We start from the raw sequence: 5,393 nt of genomic DNA, 5'->3' as shown, positions 1-5,393 counted from the left end.
ATTTCTTGTGAAAATTTTCTTTTCTTCTATATTATCATTAAGGGACCTGAAAAATAAAACAATTTTTTAAGATAAATTTGTCAAAATAGTATGTACACTGACGAAGTGATTGTAAAAGTAGGTGGTAATAGTCATCAGCTGTGTCAGGCATGTCATGCTTACTTTCAGCCCCACTGGGTGCCTAAATACAAATGTCATCAGTTAACTGTGTACAAATTGTATCAGATCTATATTTTTATGTTACAGCGGTATAACGTCTAGGTAATGACGACGAATACTTGTTTGGGGGTTCATGGGATTTATTCGGTCTGTTCATATCAGGGATATGGAGATCCCACCACAATATGGCTATGGATGATAATTCCCTAAAACATAATATAATAAGGTTGAATTAATAATATACAATTACAAGAATCTATAACATGTATAATTAAACAAACATATTACATTTACTTGTTACCATGAGCATGAATTTAAGCATATATAATCAGAACAACCATCAGCTCTATATATATTACAGCTACAAATCCCATTTATATGATACAATACACCTAAAAATACAACAATATATACATACAACTATTAGCACATAAATACCAACCTCGTCTCAGGGACGCAGGCTCATCACGTCAGTGACAACAGTATGGCTTTATATGTGCCTCTATGCCTAATAATGAAATGACACAATTAAGTAAAATGTATATAATACGCACACAGACATGCTTTCTCTCTCTCACACATTCACACACACACACAGTAATATAAACCTAATATTTATATGCATTACATCAGTTCATATTTACTAATACTTTCCTAGAACTATGTACATAATCATCAACTAACTCATACAAGACTTAGTGTACTAAAATACTGTACAATATATTATTACATTTATAGCTGTAAGCTATAAATTATTGCTAATGATAAATCTATTCTAATAGGTACAGCTTCAAGCCATAAACTATATAAATTACTGAAAGCACCTTATAACAATATGGTTGCTTAACATTAAGTCATGGCTAGTGTAATTAGTATCACACTACTCACTAACGTATCATGACTTTGAAGAATAAGTAATATATTTACAACATTGCGTATCATGTGGATCATACTGCAACTTATACTATATAAGAAATATGCAATTAAAATGATAAAAGTGTACTCAACAAGACTAAAATATCAGATCCTAACCTCCTTATGATGAATATAAATACTAAAGAAGTCTAAACTAACTTACCCCAATCAGTGCAGTGCAGTGATGGACTGAGGCTCTTCTGGGGACCTGTACTTTCTGGGCATCAGTGGATGGTATGACTTGACTCAAAACTACATATTTTAAAGATACAACATAGAAACATTAACACTTTTTTCATCTATATCTCACTATCAGAAAATAAAAATGGTAACTTGGTACTGTAAATATGTATATGTGTGTAAATTGCATCAAACATGAAATATGAGGCCCATGATATTGCATAGAGGCTGGATATTTTGTCAGCTACAAACCAGCAAAACCAGATATCTTTTTATACTAAATAAAAAGTATAAGGCCTAAATAAAAAAAAAATAAACAACATGTTGCAACAATGTATTTTGTGGCTTTTTACTTTAAAGGGGCACTGATCTAACGGACTGGTTGTTGCCTTTGTTATTGTTTTTCCCCCGTGAGTACCCGGATGATACGCAACGCAACTGAGCGTGACCAGAGACTGGGGTACCATCTGGAAGGACAGCTAAATAAACTTGGAGGCTGGAGGCAATATTTGTTTTACGCATTTTTGAACACTGATTGGTTAACTGTGATCTATAAAGATTTCGACAAAGGGCGCATGTTAATTCATTTCTTCAGCCTAAACAAACAGACAAAAAGAACAAGGGAGCTCATCGGACGTCGTCATTTGGAAATACCCCAGATGGTTATAGTTTAATACTAAAAACAGTATCCATGCAGTGAAAGCATTTTCGGATTTCGGCTTGCGTCGATAATACGATTACTACTCCCTTGTTGTCATCCACGTTTTCTTGTATAACCCTACACTTGTGTATTTGTCGTCATTCACTTGATGCTCAGTTAATGAATTTATTACAGGTACAATTAGTGGTAGCACCACTTATATTACCTGACAAAGGTTCCCATTTGGCATTTATTGTGTCTGGGGTAATTATTCAATCTAAATCCAGGTTTGAAGTAAGGTGAAATGTGTGTTATGTAATATGCACGTGGCAGCCCAGCAAGAGATGAATGATCACTTGATTTACTTTTTTTTGTAAATCAACGGATCGTTCCTAGTCATCAAAGGATTAACAGAAAATACGTTGATTGATTAATCACTGTTATCTTGCACAGTGGATATGTCAAGAGTGAGTGTTTACATGTCTAGGTTTACTAAAACAAAGGGAATACACTCATATCATGGCGCGAAGTGCCGATGTAAAAACAACATACTTTGTTCAAAGGGTTAACTGATAATACGTTGATTGATTGATCATTGTTATCTATCACTCAATGGAATTTTTAGGAACCGTGATCGCTATGAAAATAGTTGTCACGTGGGCTTTCTCAGCCGACCATTGAGACTTGACACCTATGTAAAACACCTGAAACAATCCAAGCGATCAGTTGAGAAACGAACACGGGTTATAATATCCCGAAACAATATATATCTTTTAAAATATTTGATTGTTACTGAGACACGTGACATCGAATAAGTTTCTTTGTACAGCTGCAGACGAGTGGGATATTGTTCCTTTGTGTGGATATTCACGGATACATTCCTCGAACAAGGAAGCTGCCTAAAACTTATACACATAAATTTGGTAGGTTGTAATTATGATATCTGCATTTTGTTTTCCTTCATTTGAACCGATTTGTTCTTGTTTCTCTACGTCTTGGTTGGGAAATTCTTCAATGCGCGATAGACGTTGTTGTCACAGGTCTTTTCCTTTGTAAGCGTGTATATATTACTGTCAATTGGTAAAATGTGATTCTCTCAGGCAATTTATAAAATGTGTAAATATTTCAGTCATATTGACTAAAAAATCTGTCCAGATTGATCAAGACGATCAAAAGGGCCTACAAACATCACAACAGATTATTATGTAGGATTAAAAGCCAAACAACTTAGAAATGTACTTTTCAACGTTACATTTTCAGTCTCTTGGTGATGACATTAAACATCAAAATGTTTGGAATTCGTTGTCATAATAATACAGATGGAAATGTTTTTCAGTCACTTTGTAAAATAACTGAATATTTAGACGTTTAATAAATTTGTTACACATTTGACAGTAACAAAATATACACACTTTAAAAAAGCATATGCTCAGGTGAAATATATACTTTGTGTTGCAAGTCAAAATAGTGTAAACGAAAATCGCAAAATTACCAAGCTAGTGACTTATCAAAACTTCGTCACCATTACCGATGCTACTCACAAAGATACCTACATTTCCTTATTATCTCGAAAACTGTATTTCATTTTGTTGATCAATGTGACCATACGCCCTTATTACTACCCATAAAAGTGACTAATGCGCTTACGAATGGCGCAGCAGAGGTCGCGAACTAGTCTAGATTTCTGCTATACATCCGGGTATTCACTGGCAAAAAACAATAACAAAGGCAACAACCAGTCCCGGGGAATTGCGTTAGATCAGTGCCCCTTTAACAGTCAGAATCATAATGATTATGCATGATTATTAAAGATCACGACATCCAGCCCCCGACCTCCCCCCCCCCCCCCCCCCCCCCCCCCATGAATGGCTATAAAACTAAAAATACATTGAAATTACGTAACACAACTTACTCCACCAACATGAATTAGCTGCATACTGCAACGATCAGCTGATGGCGGAGTATCGACATAACCATGCAGGAAGTGAACATGTGAACGAGCCGACATCCCGGGTATTTATGATTATCAAGTGAAACTATGAAAAAATATCACCTTGAAATGCTAAACCACATTTCTTAAATACTACTGTAGTTAGATTTTATCTGTTTAATAACAAAACAGCAAACTTACCTGAGTTTGTTCAACTTTACGGCATTTGTTTACAAAAACAGCCCAGTCAGAATTTTGATGAGAGTGCTGTCCCTTTAGTCCGTTTCCATATAAGGATCGTACACCATCCGCTTCCGATCAGTTTCAGAACCAGCAGGTATAACCTCTCGCAGAACACGATAGCAACTCAGCAAGAGTCAATATCTTCACGGGTCCACGCAATTGGGATACAATGACATGCATCAACCAAGTCAGCGAGCCTGACCACCCGATCCCGAAAAAACAAACTATGTAGCCTATCATGAAGTTGGCACACACTGACATCATTAAATTTGCCTTAATACATGTCATACATGGAGTCAATATTTCTGACTATTGCAGTACACGGCAGACATTGTCCATCACCCACCTTCAGCTGTGTCGCTCTCTGTCAGAGTCTGTGAAAGAGAACAAAGATATTACAGGTCATGATATACAATGTTAGAAGTTAGTTTCAGAGTGAAAACATTCCTGGGGTTTGGCCTCAACTAGATACTTGTTATATACAAACTGACTGGTTGGTTGTTGATTGGATTGTTGTTTAACGCCGCACTCAGCAATATTCCAGCTATATGACGGCGGTCTGTAAATAATCGAGTCTGGACCAGACAATCTAGTGATTAATATCATGAGCATCGATCCACGCAATTGGGATACGATGGCATGCATCAACCAAGTCATTGAGCCTGACCACCCGATCCCGAAAAAACAAACTCGGTATACATGTACCCATGTGGGGAATCGAACCTGGGCATTCGGCGTTACGACGAAACGTTTTCATCACCACAAACTGTTGCAGGAATGAGTCATGGTTAATAGATATAATCAAATTTAACAACAGATATTTCAATAATTTTCCATTACATAAAAAAACAAACTCGGTATACTCTCCTTTGACCCTCGGCTAATACGTTTTTGCTCGTGTGGTACTTTATACACATTGCTCATAATTTGTTTATATATTTTTTTCATAATCATCGTTATGATTAAAATGCATTAAAATGTTAGGGCGCTTGGCAACTCATGGTTGACCATCCACTGCATCACATCTCCCAGTGTTAGAAATTGGCATTAGTCCTGTTGTCCATGCCAAACTGCCCAATGGTAAAGTCACCCTAAGAAATGTGCCCTTTTAAGGGTTTTGCTATATGTTATCATTATAAGGACTAGTGGACGAAAACTATTAGTTTCTAACGCTGTCTCCATTCTATTATGACGCATACCGCTACAAAATACCATAATTTATTATTACAAAATCATTTGCGAAATTTGGAACAAAATCAAAGCCATATTACGGAGAGGGGCGTCAAAATCGGTTCTGTATGGGGTACCCATGTGGAGTCAACGCTT

At 36.3% G+C, this 5,393-nt stretch overlaps 1 long non-coding RNA gene across 1 annotated transcript; it reads right to left on the bottom strand.

The window, feature by feature from the left end:
* Window positions 1-255: 255 nt before the first annotated feature.
* On the bottom strand, window positions 256-698 carry LOC124150123. The gene is made up of 2 exons (XR_006863200.2): window positions 602-698; window positions 256-365 (listed from the first exon to the last, which is right to left on the bottom strand). It is a non-coding gene; the product is annotated as an uncharacterized LOC124150123 (long non-coding RNA).
* Window positions 699-5,393: the final 4,695 nt, after the last annotated feature.

This window comes from Haliotis rufescens, unplaced genomic scaffold (assembly GCF_023055435.1).
Source record: "Haliotis rufescens isolate VD_foot unplaced genomic scaffold, xgHalRufe1.0.p SCAF_34, whole genome shotgun sequence".
In the NCBI taxonomy this organism is placed as follows: Eukaryota; Metazoa; Mollusca; class Gastropoda; order Lepetellida; family Haliotidae; genus Haliotis; species Haliotis rufescens.
The sequence above is the reverse complement of the archived record's forward strand: the minus strand, read 5'-3'. Positions and strand labels throughout refer to the sequence as shown.